The 17,204-nt window shown below is 38.6% G+C and overlaps 1 long non-coding RNA gene across 2 annotated transcripts in view; it reads left to right on the top strand.

Moving 5' to 3' along the window:
• The window catches only part of LOC108445412, a 31,985-nt gene that overhangs the window by 10,600 nt on the left and 4,181 nt on the right, over window positions 1-17,204 (top strand). The window contains exons 2-3 of one of the 2 annotated variants that reach the window (XR_001860262.1): window positions 13,467-15,224; window positions 15,707-16,658. This is a non-coding gene — a long non-coding RNA (uncharacterized LOC108445412). Of the gene's footprint in view, window positions 1-13,466; window positions 16,659-17,204 lie in introns of both variants that reach the window. The other variant, XR_001860261.1, reaches the window with a different exon arrangement.

Here is a 17,204-nt window from a genome sequence, read left to right as displayed (position 1 = left end):
GGGGAGGGCTGCCCGCCTCCCCCCGCGGGCGGGGAGCTGCCCACGGGGTCGGGCAGACCCCGGCCAGCGCCTCCGCTGCGAGCCGCGCTCCTGCCCGGGGGCGGCCGGAGGAGCCGCGCACCTCCAGCACCTCCAGCACCTCCAGCACCTCCAGCACCTCCAGCAGCTCGCCTCCCGCCGCAGGCGAGGGGAGGAATCCTGTAAGGGCGCAGGAGAAGGGAAGTCTGGGGCGAGGGGGAGTGTTAAGCACGCCTCTGGTCTCCCTAAAACTTAGACTGGCTGTCCGCAAAGAGCTAGTCTGGGGCTTGTCTTCAGAAATTTAAAGAATTCTCAGTCGTTCCCATCAGAGCTCCAACTCTTTCAGGAAAGACCAGGGAAGGCAGGGAAAGTAAGATACTGGTAGGTTTCTGAGGCTTGAGAATTCAAAAAAGACCCCACCAAAAAGTCCCAAACTGTACCTTTAGAAGTCACAGAACAGATCAAAAATAAACATTACTTTTACCACGAGGTAATTTAAATTCTGCATTTTATTCTGTGATTGTACATTTCTCTTTTATATATCTTCTTCCTTTGTGCTGTCCCTTAAGGAAATAAACTGGCTACTTTTTATTCTTTGTCTTCCTTCTAGTTCATTGTTTTCTTCTTTTAAAGAAGTTCTGCTTGGTTTTTAGGATTCCTGAGGGACCTATTTTTTGCCTGCTGATGCAGTGCTTGCTTCCACCAGACCTCATTTACTAATTTGTCTGCTTTTATGTGAAGCAACTAGAGATCCTTATACTATGGTGAGAAAATTCTACAGCCATCTGCTTTTCCTCTAGAATTACAATGGGCTAATTCAAGATTACCTGCCTGAAAATGCACACACTGGAAAGCGCTCATTAACTTCAGATAGTCCATGAAGTGGTATTTCAAGACAATCTTGTCACATAGGTTGAAAAGGTTTGCTGCTAGCAATGCTGCCTTTTAGTTTTAACCAAGAGTGGAGGAAGTAAAGAACAGAAAAAGGAAGAGTAGAAAATGAGGGTTGGGTTAAAAGAGAACACTCAGGAGCGAGGTGTGAGAGGCAGACACTGCTTCTTCAAATCCCTCCAGAAGCTTTGGTATCTGAGGTTAGCTGTGCCTATCTGACTCTATAGGCATGGTTTGCCTCCATGCCTTTTCTGCTTATCTTGCTTTCCTTTTTCTACTGAAACATTACTTATTATTTTGAAAAGGTTACTTTGCATCACAGCTTTTGCCATAGCTCACCAGACCAAGCCTTGCTGGGGTATTGTCAATGACACCCTGGAGAACGTGGAGTGGTAATGATGACTGCTTAATCCTTTACTCTGCCCTTCTGTAAGCCTCCGCTTTTGTATGGCAAATATTAGCAGCTCTTTGTTCACTTTGCTTTTGGCCTTAGTTATTTGTTCACACTCAGGTTTTGATAGGCCCAAGGTTGCTTATTCTTCCCTTAGGTGGTAAGTTCTCTGCTTGCTGATGTAGAAGCCCTGCTATGTTAGACCTTTTATGCATTTTTGGACCAAGAGATAACCTGGGTAGTTCAAAGGGTTCTAAGCATTCTTTGGTTCTCGACCAACTAGTAAAGGAAGGCTTTAATGTTTCTGCCTTCTATCCTAGAAATTTCTCCTTGTATTCTTTTTTCTTCAGACCTTAAGAGTAAAGAATCTGTAGAATTCATAGGCTTTATCTGTACACTCATCAATGTCAGATTATCTGCCTAATTTGCATTGTAAATAGATACACTGACATATGATGACACATTTCTTCTATTTTCTGAGATAACTACTGAATACCTGCTGTATTGTTCAAAACTGGCATCTTACAAAGAATCATCAGGAAAATCTGGTTCTCACAACGCTATGTACAGTGTTATAATGGCCATTGCAAACTTCAATTTTTGTGCTCTCCTTACTTTTCATACTTTTTTAAAATAGATACACTGTTAGGCAAAAATTACCTACTTTTTAGAACAACTCTATTTCTTACTCTCCTATGTCTCAGGGGTGCCTCCTAGATTGCTGAAAATAGGAAAAATCTCATTTTCCCCATCTTTTCTACTTTCTTCAACTGTTATCTAAACTCAACTTGCTAATTTTATTTCTAAGAGGTCATAATCCTTTTCCTTTAGAGTAGAGTTTATCTGTTGGAACAGAATCTGCCCAGATACTAATCCAAAAATAATTTCAAAACAGAAACCCAGCATTCTGTAAATCCAGGCTAATTCTCTTCTCTTCCTCCTTCCACCTGAGTAAACCACGATGAAAATAATTTTTACTTAGCTTGTTTACTGCCAAAAGCATTCTGAACCAAATCTCCATCGTCTTTACAATACTTCTTGAAAATTACAGTAACTGTATTCTGTGTTTCAGATCTTAGTGATTTGTACTCAGGATGACCTTAATTTTTTTATCTTTTTGGGTCTTTGCATTAGAAGCTGGAAAGGAAAGCATCTCATGTAATAGCTGTCTAGGTATGGAGATCATCCAAGGTGTAAAGATTGTATTTATTTCTTCACCTAAAAATACTTGAGTGGTGAGTAGAGATTGAGGATCTGCATCAGTGACAAGAAACACAGAGCAATTCATTGGCATTACAGCTCCTGAAGGTCCTTGCAAACTCTGGTAGCTGGAATCTGAGGCTATCATCAGTGTCACAAAGAAACCATAAACCTTGTAAGACCTCACTTGAGGGGGTGAAATAACTTTGATTAATTTGGACTACTTGTACATATTGCAAAGAGAAAGGGAAAAATATCAATTACAGGGCAGTGCCCTGGCACTTTTTGAATTACTGTATCAGAAACTCTGTTGTGGAGATGTTTATCCTTCATCCCTTGAAGTGATCTCATCAGCCATGAATATACACAGGCATAAAGTTTTAGGCTCTGTTACCTGGTTTTACAAGTTTGTATTCAAAGACTTGTGCTGTCCTTTAGAAGAAAGCTCATCAGATGCAGCTGGAGCCCTAAGGAACTATTTTTCACTCTTTCTGTAAGGCTGTCCCATCTTTATGTGTGCTAGGACTAGATGGGCTGAAGCAGCCGACAAACTTGCTGGGTTTGAGCAGAACATCCTCTCTTTCCTTTCCCTCTAACCCTTGCCATGTCCCAGATGTACAGTGGCATTTGTCCCCCCATGCCAGCTTGTCTTCTGCTGCCTCTGTCTCCTCAGTGAGCTGACTCAGTGTGTTGTACTGGCAGGTAACTGACAAGAAAACATGAAATTATTTCTGCTGTCACCATACCATTTTCAAAAACATGTTTCTGCTCTTGCAAAAGGCAACAGGTGAATGCCTGCCAATGTCAGTGGGGAGACGGGCACCTTGTCCAGCTCTGTCTGTGTCAGGGCACATAAGCCAGAAAGTTTTTCTTCACAGAACAGTTTTCACTGCACACTGAAGTTGCAGGTATTGCCAGTGAGCTAGAGATTGCCAAAATATAGTTTTTGTAGCACGGTAAATTTTCCCCATTGGAACAGTAGCCAAAATGTGTAGAGCTAAAATATACAGCAGTAATTTACAGAAGTTAAAGCCAAACTCATTCCCTTGCCTTGTACTGAAAATCCTCACAGCCTCCCTCTCTAATATTGTCAAAGCAGTAGCTCAGTGCTATCAGTCACCCAATTACTGTAGCACAGAGAAGTTTGCCAGCTGTTTTGGAAAGTACATTACATGAAATCCTTGGCTGCTCTGAAGACTGAGGCAAAACTTTCATCACTAGAGCAGCTTTCCACTGTCTGTAGCAGACTTGATCAAAAAATAGATCTGATTTTCCTCTTTCTCTGTGTTAGGAATGTCAGAGATTTTGCCATCCCTGAGATCATAGTCTATTCCTCCTTTTTTAGGAGACCTAAATGTAGAAATTTGAAATATTCAGTAAGATTCTTAATATTTCTTCTCTGAAATATTCAGAGTCTTTACTCTGTCAGATGTAAAAAGTTAGCAATTAAAATACAGGGTCAAGAAAATAATACATGAAAAGCAAAGCAAGACAGCAGCAAAAAACTTTATTCTTCTAGTAGTTTTTCCATCCTACTATTCACAGCACAAAAGATGAGAAACTGGAGAAGTATAGGCATAAAATAAAATATATTCAGAAAATATGATTCTGTCACTAATGCAAACAAAAATGAAATCTTATCCAAAGGTGTTACAAAATAAGAATACATGTGTATTTAAAGAAATCTAAGCAAAGGCATTTTTCAAAGATCTCAAAGAGTATCACTGTCATTTTAGATAGTAGTAATGGGCCGCCTGTACTTGAAGTGTAGAATAACATAGACAGGTTCATTGAATGACAGTGTGAGAATCGTGGAAAGATTTTTAAGTATAAAACCAGAGAAATTATAAAAGATAGATCCATCATGATGTGTGAAAACAGGAAAGACAAAAATGCAAAAACTTGTAGCAGACAGAAGTAATGGCCAGTACTGTACTTAGAAGAAAGATTAATTTAGCCTGACATTTGCTTTTAACACTGAGGTTGATCAGACAGTATGAAAATTTGTCACCAGGGTAGAGGCAAAATAATTAATTAGGTGTCTTTAAGGAAACGTGAAGTACACTTATGAGGAGACTAATTTAAAATCATCATTGCCTGAAGCAGATGTTTGGATTAGGTTATCCGAGATGTCCGTTTCAAAGCCATAATTTTTGGTCCTCCAATATCTTTTGGTCAGGCAAACATTCCCTTGCAAACAGAACTTAAAAAAAGCCTGAGTCCTAGGGGTTTTTAAAAGGTACTTGACAGCCTGACAGATGTCAACAGTAATTAGGAAGTTTTTATCATAGCATGTCCAATACATCCAACATGCTGTACCAGCTTAGAGATGCAGATAATGTTCAGTTTGTAAATCACATCACCTTGCTATGTTTTCCTGCAGTATAAGACATTTGGTGCAGTGAATACAAGTGTAGATTCTAAATAGTCAGCCAGTAAACAGAACATTTTTTTGCTTTGTTAGTAGTATTGCATCTTAAAATATATCTTTAAGTACTTGCCTGAGGCTAGAAAAATAATTTTACTTCCTACATAAAACATAACTAGATCTGAGACTACATTTCTGGACAGGGGCTGACTGTGTGCACACAGGGGACAAAGCAAGCGAGGGAAAAATAATCTCTCTGTTGAGGCACAATGTTCTTAGGTTTTCTGAATTGACAGAATGAATTATTCTGTCTTCTGGCTGAAAGGGATATTTATAAAGGAAAATGGACAATTCACTGCAAGACAGACATATATCAGAATGAATAGCTTAGTTTTATCTACATGGAGTTTGAAATGATAGAGCGCCATTAAGGATTAAATGTTTGAGAGGGGGAAATTCAGCATTGAACCTCTGTTCAGGTCTTTTGGAAGATTGTCCACATGTGAATAATCCAGAAAGTGAAAGCATTGCTGTGTATTTCTGAGTGTGTGTGTATAATCTATTCAAATTTAGTCTTTATAATAAATATCTCTCTATATATGATAGCTATATATGGGGAGTGAACAGGAAAACAAACAGATCTAGGGGAAGTATATAACAAAAATAAACGCATGAAGAAATATCTTATAAAATTGTCATTTATCAAAACAAAATAGAGGTACTCTGACAATTTACAACTTTTACACTCTGAAGACTCCAGTGTGTTCTGATACTAACAGTTTCAACCTGATCTTTAGTACTTAGAGGAGCCTGCTGTTTTTAAAGCTTTGAACTGGCTCTGACAGAGGCTTTGGTGGCAAAAAATAAATGAAAAACAATCCACGTGCCTTTCTAGACTCATTACTGCTGTCAGAACTCTAGTTGCTATTCAGTCTTTGATTTTGTCTTGATCTCAGCTGGAATTTTTGCAAACTACAGAAGCAAGCTGTTATTTTCAGTCTTAGTGCTTTCTCTGATTTTGTGCCATTTTAAGGGAAAGATGCTGCATTTACTTCCATTATATACAAGCTCTAACAGATCCATTGTTGTTATTTATACACCCTCACATATGGGTATGTTCTGCTGATTCCATTACATGCCAAAACGTTTCCGGTGGTTTTGATTTGCTTTTTTGTTTTTTTTTCTGACAAAGAGACCAGATCACTTGTCTATCCTGTGTTGTTTGGTTGGTTGTTTTCTGTTCAGCTTTTTCCAAAATATATGTTTATTTTCTCAAATTTCTGTGGTGGTTTTTTTTAACATATGTCTACTAATTCTAGAAATCAGATGAGCTTAACTCTGTCATAGCCCCATTCCATGGTTTTTTGGGTTTTTTTTAGTTCTCCACTCTTATATTATAACATCTCTATGCTGTACAATTCTGTCCTTTTCCATACTGTTTCTAATTATTTTTTGTTCTGATACTTTTTTTTAATGTGGCGTCTTATCGTTATGGTTTTCATTACTCTCTCTAATGATATCGTTAAGCTATAAAATGGAACCTAAACTAAGTTCTATTTGCATTATTATGGTTACCTTGCATTTTGTTTAGGTCTATTTAATCTTCAATTTGTTACAGGATATTATATAACCATCAGTTGAAAATGATCAGTTTTGATGAAATTTCCACTGTTCTCTATCAATGCATTTTTTCCTCCTAGGTAAGGGACACATGAAAAAACTGCCTCAAGAGTATCATTCCACAATTGGTGCCATAAAAATAATTATTTGAGAATTTAAAAGAACCCAAACCAGAAGGAATATCTGAGGGGAATAATAAAGCAGAATATGCCAGAAGCAGTCCTTTTTGCCATAGCCAGAAGCTCCTTCCCTCAGTCTAGCATCAAGGCCAATAAAAATAGAGATTGGAAAATTGTCAACCCTTTATACACAAGTAATATCAAGAAAATAATTTTCACTAAGATATACAACCTGTTTCCTTTGGTTTAGTTCATGTCTCAGCTCTGCACTTGCTGGGAAATTTTTCTTCTTTCTAGCCTTATCTTGAAAGAATTTGCAAGTGAAGGACAAATATTTGATAATGGTGCCACAATAATATATTTTAAATTGTTAATGCTGGTAAATGCTTGAAGTCAGGAAGCCTGAAAATTTTTGCATAATGAAAAGTATGACTTTTTTCCCTGTAATTCCAGTGTGAAACAAATTAATTACCTCAGTGAGTTTATCCAGTGCTTAGTACATATTAATGTAGAAGGCTCAGTGATAGGAATTATTTTATAAAGCGTGGTTTAAGATTAATGTTAGAAATTAATTCAGCAAGAATGTAATTGTTGTTGTTGTGCCTGAAACACCTCACCATTCCTTAGTGGTGAAGATTGAGCAAGGTGGCCAAAGCAAGGCTGAATTAACTGTGGTTTGTTTTTCCCAAATCAGATCTAACTGATAGGATTTTTGCAAATCATATGAAGATAACTTGATAAGCAAGAATGAGTTTGCTGAGATCTTGCTTTTGCACTGGTTTGTTGTTGGTTCCATTTCACAGAGATAAAAGCTGAGGCACAGAGAAATAAAGTAATTAGTTCAAACTCACGCTTGTGGCTAAGTCAGGTATGCACGGTTAGGTCTTCTGCATCCCTCTTTCTTCTTATTATTATTATATTTAATAATAAGGTTCACCTTTGGAGTGAACCACAGACTGGGAAAAAAGGAGAAAGAAATTAGGCAAAAAAAAGAAAAGGAGCTTTTTGGTACAGGCCATGTTAAAAACTAGAGCTAAATACAGAATTCCCTTGCATTCTGAATTTCCAATGATGGGTATTGGCAAGGGAAATACTGGTTCTTTTTGTCAGAAGTGGGCACAGTTTCAGTTTCCTGAACTAATATGAACTATGGATCTTCTGCTGGAACGTCCATGTGCTCGTGCTCTTGGAACAGTGATATTTTTATGTTTGCCTTTTTTAATCTTTATTGCTGCTAGCATGAACTATGGTAGCTATACATTGCTCCCTCTTGCAGGTCTTCTGTAAACTAAATGTTTCATCTTCATATTGCTTGTGAATTTAAATTTAAGCACAAGTATGATATTTCTCTTCCAAGTGCAATAATCCTTAGGCATTCTGTTCAAATGTGTAATTTTCCCACTATTCCCTTTGAATCTTCAAACAGAAATGTGTCATAAATCTTTTGAATCTTGTTCTCTTGCATAATGCAGTAACATTGAATCCCTTAGTTTTCTGATTTAATAATGTTCACCATTAGTAGAATGTAGATTTTGCCTTAGTCTCCTTGTTACACCTTACAAAATTAAATTTTTAGATGCTGATAAAACAGTGGACACAACAGGGCTTTGGGAACTGGAAACAGAACAAAGAATCTGTTACATATTACATGATTGCTGGCTTGCATTTTGCTGACTATAGGTAAAAGCCTCCAGTGACAAGGAAGAGATAAATAGCTCTCCCTTTAACTGCAACTTCGGAAAGCAGTGTAAAGCAGGTCTGATATGAAAGACACAACAATGCTTTCAATTATCTTTCCATAAATGCAGAAAACTAATGATTTTTTTTCTGATATGAGTACTGTATTTTACTACTTTTTCATCTGCTTGTGTGTTTCTTATGTGTTTGTGTCTTATTTCTATAGCCGTGTCTTACTTTGAATTTATAAATTCCTTAGTTCAAAGGCTGTCTTTTTACATTGCATATCTAAAATACCCTGTGATGGGCTCTTAGCAATTCTGACAATACCAAGATGATGTAACATTTGTGTTGCATTACAGATCTTGCAACTGCCATCAGGACTGTAATCTGACTGCACAGGGAACTAAATAAGTAGATAGAGAGGTACTTTTTACTCAGAAAAATGTGAAAGAACACAATAATGAAAGCAGGACAACATACTAGGACACAACCACAACAAAATAACATGACCACCACAATCCAGGGAAGAGTTCGCTATTCCCATGGCTCTGAGGGATGGGACTTTCTTATTGCTTCAACATTTGTTTGTGTCTTTGCAGAAAGTAAGACTGTGTACAAAACCTGTGCAATGTTATATTATTACAGTGGTTTTGAGGCTGATAAGTCAAGCCCTCAACAGATGGGAAATGATGCAAGAATTAAGATCCACATGCAAACTTAATTTGGCTTTTTGTGATTATGCTTTCTAATTCCGTCTGCAATCTCATCATTACATACTGTGTTTTTTCATGGCACATCTGCCTGATTGAGTGCTCACTTTTTAAATAGATTTTCAGTATTTTGTTTACTCATGTGGCTCCTGTGCCTTACCTCTTTCATTTTTCAAAACCGGTTCTAAAGGGTTGTTGAACTTTCTCTGAGACTTCTCATTCTGTTTGTATTTGCACCCAACAACTACAAAAATAGAAATGAACATATTTTCAGAGCATCTCTGTAACATGAAGCAGTACTAGAACATCCATTTTATGTCTGGAGGACTGAGAAACAAAAGAAGTAAAAAAAGCCCAGTTCCTGCTTGCTCTGAGTTGCCAATGCAAGACTTTTTCAGTGCATTTAGCACATTAGACAGCTTCTGACCTGTGGGCCTGTGGACTGGGCACCTTTCACAGCACAGCCATGGCTCGTTTTCACAACATACTGTTCCATTAAACTGAGCCCTGATTCCTGTTGCAGTTAAAGTGCACAGCATTTATGTAAACCTTCCACCATACAAAGCCATGCAAGTGGGTTGAAAAAAGATTGCAGAGAAAAAAGCAAGAAGTGCATTGCCAATGTTTGTGAGCTTCATGATGCTTTAGAAGTAGCTTGCAGGTAATATTCTGGTTTTTTCCATTTTTTGATGGCTTGTTTGTTTTTAATTCAGAAACAGGAGTGGAATATCCCATAATGTGATATCAGCCTGGTGTTTTCATGGTTTTCCTGCATGTTGGCAACAACTACAGGTACTTCAGAGAACTCTGCAGCTTGAAGCTGGTGAGGTAACTCCCAGTCAAGGCAGATAGTCATTCTTGATGAAGCAATGAGAGCCGTTGCTGAGGAGTTTTACACATATTTGCTGAGAGCATGTGAATGCTGAGACATGAATTTTTAATTCCATTCCAGGTATAGTTCTTGCTGTTTCTCCTTAAGATCAATCCTTTCTGTCCCATGTTTCCAGCATTTCTTTATTAGAGTATTTTATAGCTCAGTCTCTGTTATGCTTTCCTGGATTTCTCACATCAGTGAGAATGTTCCTGTAGAAACATTCCCATTCTCCTTTCCTAGACTTTATGCTGTTCCTCTCCTTCAGTCTTCCAGCTCCACCACTGCTCTCTGGGCAGCTGAGCCTCCTCATTTATTTTTTCTCTCACTCCCCATGGCTGTCTCCTGTACCTTCCTCTTCTCACCTAAGTGGTTCTTCATCTGCAAATCTGCACCCTGAACTATTTCACAACAGGGTCCCTTCCCACAATCTGCTTGCCCGTCCAGTCCTAGTTCTTCTCCAGTATCTGGGACTGTCATAAAATCCAGAACCCTTCTTGTTTATTCTCATTTGTTCACACTCTGAAAACATCTACTCACTGGCTTTGAGTCATCTTTTTCCTCTACAGGAAAGATGGGAAGGGACTCAATATCAAGGTGTGTGGTGATAAGGGTAATGTCTTAAACTGAAAGAGGGTAGACTCAGATTAAATATAAGGAGGTATTCTTTACTGTGAGGGTAATAAGGCACTAGCAAATATTGCCCAGAGAAGTTGTGGATGCCCCATCCCTAGAAGTATTTAAGGTCCATTGGAAGGGGTTTTGAGCCACTTGGTCTAGTGGAAGGTGTCCCTACCCATGGCAGGGCTATTGGAGCTGGATGATCTTTAGGGTCTCTCCCAACCTTTTACCATTTTATGATTCAGTGATTCTGCTCATCATCTTAAACTTGTCTTCTCTTCTACTGGTCTTGGTTTTCCTCTTGATCCAGCTCCCATTTCAAGAGTCTGCTTACCTTTTTCAGACTCTCAGTCTCATCCTCTTCTTGGGGAACACTGCACTTCAGTTTCTGGCCTGCAACATGCACAGCATAAAAATACCTTTTGAGGTCTTATCTTGCAAACATTAAGAATTTTCTGTTGATATGTGCAAATGACATTTTTTTCAGGGGTTATATCTTATTTGGAAAAGAACAGATATTCATAAGTAAAAAGGAAGGGTGCTCTGAAGAAAACTGCAGCATGTCCTGATAAACTGCATATCCCTGCTCTGTACCATAGGGATAGGGCAACATGTGGGAAATTTGTTTAAATTTTTTAATAATTACAATAATTTTGGCCCATGCCCATGTCAACCTTATCCCAAATCTTGGAAACATTTTATGAATTTTGGCTGACAGTAATTATGTAAACTTCAAGAAAATAATTTCTTCATCCAGATGTCTGGCACACACAATTCCAGCTGGAATAGCTGTAAACTTGATTAAGTTCTCATCTGCCTGAAAGCAAAGCCCTATGAGAGAATGTATCTTGCAGTGTGAAAGATGGGTGATTCAGAAACTGTCCTATCAGGACCTATGGAGAATGGCAGGGTGGGTGTGAGCCCATAGGACCACAGGATCAGAAGATGAAGTTTTGGCAAAGGGTTATTACAGAACACAGAAAAGAATGGGAATGAGAACTGTGAGGAAGGAGAACAAGAGCAAGACTGGAGCAGTGAGGAAAGCACTGGACAGACATAGTTGGAAGAAAGCAGTGTTCAACAGACACACCACAATCCTCACGTGACTCCCTCATCCACTTGTCCCACTGAATCACCATGTTGCCCAGGTATTCCATCATGACACTTGGCTCAGCCATCCCCACTTTATTGCCATTGTTTTAGTAGTGTGTTCCTCGCTATTATCTAGTAATATATAGGAGAAGAGGAGATCATTACTGGTTCCTGGGAGTTGCTTTTGCTCCTGAGTCCTTGTCTACCCACTGAGCTCATGGACCTGTGCATATCCAGGCACACAGGCCCAGTGCTTCTCCAAGAGGTACTGTGCCCAAGAGCAGATTGGGAAGGGAACTTGGCTCAGTCTCACAGAAGCACAAAGACACGCTCCCGCTCGTGCTGTGATTTCTCTCACACACTGTGCAACAATGGAAGCAAGCAGGAGTGGGATGACCCATTTGTTTGGTTGCCATGACAATGTGTTACCCAGTATGGAATACTGCTCTGAGCAGCCTTGCTGTTTGGCTGCTGTGGGATGATGATACTCTAAAAAAAATAACATAAGAGAGTCAGCCATTGTCATTTCACTGCACTGCATTGACCTCTGCAAGATGAGAGGTGCAGCTCATCTGAAGTGACAGAGGTCTGCTGCTCAGAATATAGCATTTGTTTGAAAAGGAGGTTATGGTTTTTTTCTGAAGAGGGATTGGATGAACGAGATGGGGATTTATTTATTTCTTTGAAATTCCAAGAGGGGTCATTTAATTTCTAATGCTGCAAATAAAATACCTGAGGAAATCAACAGTGGCTTATAGATGTAGGGACAGAACTGTATTCACATTGCAGCAGAAAGAATACTTTCCCTGGGGTGAAAAATGCTGAGATCTATAAGTGGGTAGGCATCAGAAACATGTATAGATACGCCTGAGGTCTGATTTAGAATGGCGGATAAACTTTTCTGTATTTGACACATGAAATAGGCAGCTCTTGCTCTCCCTACCATGACCAACTACCTCAGCTGGTGTAGAAAGGAAAAATACTTCACCAGCAGCTTATTATCTCCCAGAGATAACTTTCTTTAAAGAAATACTGGTTTCTCAAATACAGATCACACCAGATATATGCCTTTAAGGGTTTTACTGAGTCTTTGAGGCATTTTCCATATGCCTTACCTTATGTTGCAGCTTGCTACAAGACAAAGATGACTTTTATCTTTAATTTTGTACTTTCTTATAGAAGTGCTTATGATATTATTATTATCATTATTATTACTATTATTATTATTAAGGATGAGAATAATACTTTGTATTGCTGTAGAACTTAGGTATTCAAAACAAGAGTCTTGTACCAGCCTCTGTACCTACTTGCCCATTTTTATTTAAACTTCTATACTAATTCTTTTCAAAATGTATGTAAGTGAGCAAATATATAATGTATCCATCTAGATCAGATGTAATTTATTTCTATCCTTCAGGAGATTTGGGAATATACATCAGTTCCTGTCACAGGGAGGGATGTGCTTTGCAAATCTCTATTCCCTTGACAAGAACAGCTCTTAGCAACAGGCAATTTCCCTGTGTAACACTCCTGGATCTTCCCTCCCTCTGTTTATTTGCTGTTAACAAGTTTGGCTCTCCTTGGAATTTCAGTTCAAATTGGCTCAAAACAATGTCAAAGCAAAGTGTACACATGCATGTTAGAGATGAAACAATGAAGACTTGAGTTTATGTTTCTCTTTAGTCTACATGAGTATTTCTACTCACCAGTTTGACCTGCTTTTCAGTAATGAAGACCTTCTCCCCCTTTTAATGGAATTTTCTCCAAAGGAATTTTCTAATTTGTATATCACTGTAAATGGGAAACATTTATGGGGTTTATCAAACATAGATGTTGCAAAAAAGAAAATGAATAACTTTCTCTAATATGATAACTGGTTTTCTAGACAGCAGAAAGGGGAATGAAACCATCTATCTGGATGTCAGCCAAGCGGTGTGTCGTGGCTTGGAAATACTGATCAGCTCTTCCGTGACACTGGAAGGATGGCCCTTTTCCTCAGAATGGAGTGAGAGTCCCTTCCCCCTGCCTCTGGCAGTGATGTGAGGTGGTATCAAATAACAACAGGGTCCTGGCCTCACCCCTCATGGCAATTGCAAAAAATTAACCCTGTTCCTGTCTGAAACCGGAACAGGGGCACATGGGAATTTAGTTAAGTGCAAAAGTTGGAAATTAAAGTGCAGGAACTGTAACCATGGTAAGAAGTTGGTTAGAGGCATGATGGCAATAGGAAAAGTAGAAAGGGAAAGTATCTGGCTGGACAGAGGGAGATTACTGGAGTTTTTTTTGAGTATTTTTCCAGATTAACCTTGTTTACTGTTTTCAGTAATGAATTTGGTACAAAAATTAGAAATGTGATGAGGAAACCCCTCATGTTGCAGTTGGACAAGATCAGATCTCCATAAAAGAAATAACACAGGAGGAAGCAAGTAGATTAATAGGAGGTGAAATGAGATAGAGGTAAATTAAATGGCATGTAAGTTTGTTCATTTGAGTACTTGGATTTTAAAAGTCAGGAGCTCATCCATGGGAAATGACTGAGGAGAAGGACCAGACCACACTGTAATAGTGGCTCTGTTACTGATTGCTGTTGTCAGTGACATACAGTTGCTGAGAAAGCAATCCATGAATGGGCACTGCAAAATCTTCTTAATTTGAAGTGTCCCCACAACCCAACCACTCATTTGCATATGATGACCCAGAAAGGTGATTAATGTGTGGTTCAGAGGGAAGAAAATGGCGAGACCTGGGGAATAACCAGTGTGATCAGAAGAGACTGCTGAGCTCAACCCAGTCTGAGAACAGCTGCTTTCTATACACATATCACTGAGGATGGAATAGAGGACCTGTACAGAGGACAAGACTAGCACCAAATCAGATTGGTTGGAACTGGCTGTTAATTAAATTTGGCTGGAAATTTGAAGAATTCTTACCAAAGAGTATTGAATAACCTTTTAAAAGGAATATCAAGGGCAAATAAAACACATGCCACGAATGGGGTAAACCCACTGTTTTAAAATTGTTACTGTTTGGCCTCTATCCCTACCATATGATTTATCTTACAGATATAACACTTTCTCCTGTTAGCCTTGTAAAGTGAAGGATGATTAAATTTTTAATGCATATCCTTCAATTCAAAGAAATATTATGTCTGTTTCTATTTTAGGACTTGCTTCTTTCTTGTTATCAAGTTATCAAGTCCCTATACTAGCAGTTTCCAAGTACATGAAGCAGAAAATCGCTCTCTCACTTTCCTTTTTAAGGCTGTTGTAGAAAACAATTAATTAATTTGTTTATGTCTGCATATATAGGATGAGTGAGGATGGCTTGTTTATGTATAAATAAATGACTGAAGGGAAACTAAATAATTTTAAATGAATGCTACATTTGGAATTTTTTTTGAAACTTGTGGTTAATTTTGTTTCCAAGAACTGCTTCTAAAATGTCATCTCATTTGAGCTCACACATTCACAAGCCTCCATATCTTAACAGTTTCCTGGGACAGCCATCGTGAGAGGTCGCTGCCGAACAGAGATGATCAATGGGATTTCCAGTTTTTTCTTGCCAAGGGTTTGCCCCTTTGCCCCTTGGAATCCAGATTAGAGCTACTGTCTCTGAGGAGAATGCAGTCTGGAACTTGTCCCCTGTTAGTAATGGAATTCATCCTTCAGTATTTGCTTCCTTCATGCAGTAGGCTATCACTCATAGATGGGAAGTATTTTTGGTGTATTCTTTTAAAGCAGTGAGACCTGAAAATTCTACATGTTGCATCAAGAACAATCAAGAACAAACTGGACAGTGGACTCTGATTTCCTGTGCAGTTTCTTCAGATGAAAGTCCAGGCTTACACACAGACAGCTCAGTAACAGATGTCGTCTCTTGAGATTTAGGCTGGTGGGTGTAAGAATCAATGACAAAAAATGTACAATATCTGAAAAAGAACAGGTACGCAAGAGCATCACATAAGTATTTACTTGGAAATTTGAAAACAAAATCAAATTATTAATTAAACATAAATTGCTTTGTCAGAGTAATTCTGGAAGCATTCTTTATTTACTGGGAACTGCTGAAAATAAACACATTCCTGAAGCACCTTAGAAACATGTTTTTTCCTTCTGATCTGTGCAGATGGCAGACTCCTGATGACTGCTGCTTGGGAGAATTGGGAAATCAAATAAGACTCTTTAATAGAATATAGAAGAATAACAGCATTATGAAGATATCTTACATTAGTCAGTTCTCTGAGAAGGCTTTGCCTGGGCTTCATCCTGGAGTGATGTCTCAAAGACTGAAATGTTTCAAAACCCAATTAAACAAGATTGTAATGGAACATGGACTAAACCAGTTGCTTTAAAACAGAGGAACCTGGAAATGACTGGGTGGGAAAGAATGTAGATATTTACACCCTTTGAATGTCTACAAACAAAGAAGAAACAGCAAGGACACTGAAGAAACAACTAGCAAAAGTAATCAAAACTACTAATAAGTATTTATTAATACTCATGAGAAACAAAGGATCTGCCGGAAAATTTGTAGGGTCTGCTCATGGACAGGGTATCAAAACATGCTCAGAGAACACAGAGCAATTTCAGAGGTGGTAGAAACTTTTTCTGCATCACTGTTCATGGCAGAAGAAATGAGGGATATTCCTATTGAAAAATCATTCTTTATGGGGGACACGTCAATTGAAGTGATTCTGAAGGGATGCTGGAACTGACTGAAAAAATGAACAGTCACACATCCTCAGGACCAGAATGTATTCATTCATGGGATCCAAAGGAAGTCAAGGATGAAATAGCTGAATTACTAATCATGGTGTATGCCCTTTTACTTAAATTGCATCTGTACCTGACAACTCAGGGGTGACATTAAGTCTGTTTTTAAAGAAGAGAAATTAAGAGAAAATTAGTAGAAACTATAATAAAGGGTGGAATGAATGGTTATGTGATACATCTGATTTAACTGGCAAGAGTCAACCTTGGTTCTTTTAATGAAGAAGTCAGTATGGATTTTCTTTGTACAGAGAAGCTCTTCATTGCAAATCTTTTACAGTTCTTTCCAGAATTCAATATAAATATGGGTAAGGATGATGTGATTGATAAATCCTTAGGTTTTCAGAATTCTTTTGATAGTCCTTCAGTTTTACTTCAACTTTGCACCTGTGATGTAGGAGACACAGCAGGGAGCAAAATGAACCATTGGCTTACCACGGTTGTGCTTATATTCTGATGTAGACAAGATGACTCCTGCCCAGTCTATCCTTGCAAGTACATGGTTGCTTCTATAGTTGGTTTCCAACAAAACAGAGTATTTCTGAATTGCAACAAACACAAAGCAATCCCTTCTGGTCCTGGGGTATTTATTACTACCATCTGAGAGCCCCAGATTTCCACTCTCTGTTCCTCTAAAGAGTTTCTCAGTCTATGCATGTGCTGAGGGCTCACCGCTCTTAGAAGAAACTCTCCTCTTGTGCCACAGACACTCCACTTCCAGTAGTAAACCTATCCTCTGAAAAGCAGAAATCTTCTGCTTTCTAAAGGGACCAACCTCACTCGGTTAGTCCCTTCATGGAACATGACTTAAAACAAGATTAAACAGCGAGAGAGAGGTTGTCCATCACAGCTAT

This window comes from Corvus brachyrhynchos, unplaced genomic scaffold (assembly GCF_000691975.1).
Source record: "Corvus brachyrhynchos isolate BGI_N302 unplaced genomic scaffold, ASM69197v1 scaffold1, whole genome shotgun sequence".
In the NCBI taxonomy this organism is placed as follows: Eukaryota; Metazoa; Chordata; class Aves; order Passeriformes; family Corvidae; genus Corvus; species Corvus brachyrhynchos.
The sequence above is the reverse complement of the archived record's forward strand: the minus strand, read 5'-3'. Positions and strand labels throughout refer to the sequence as shown.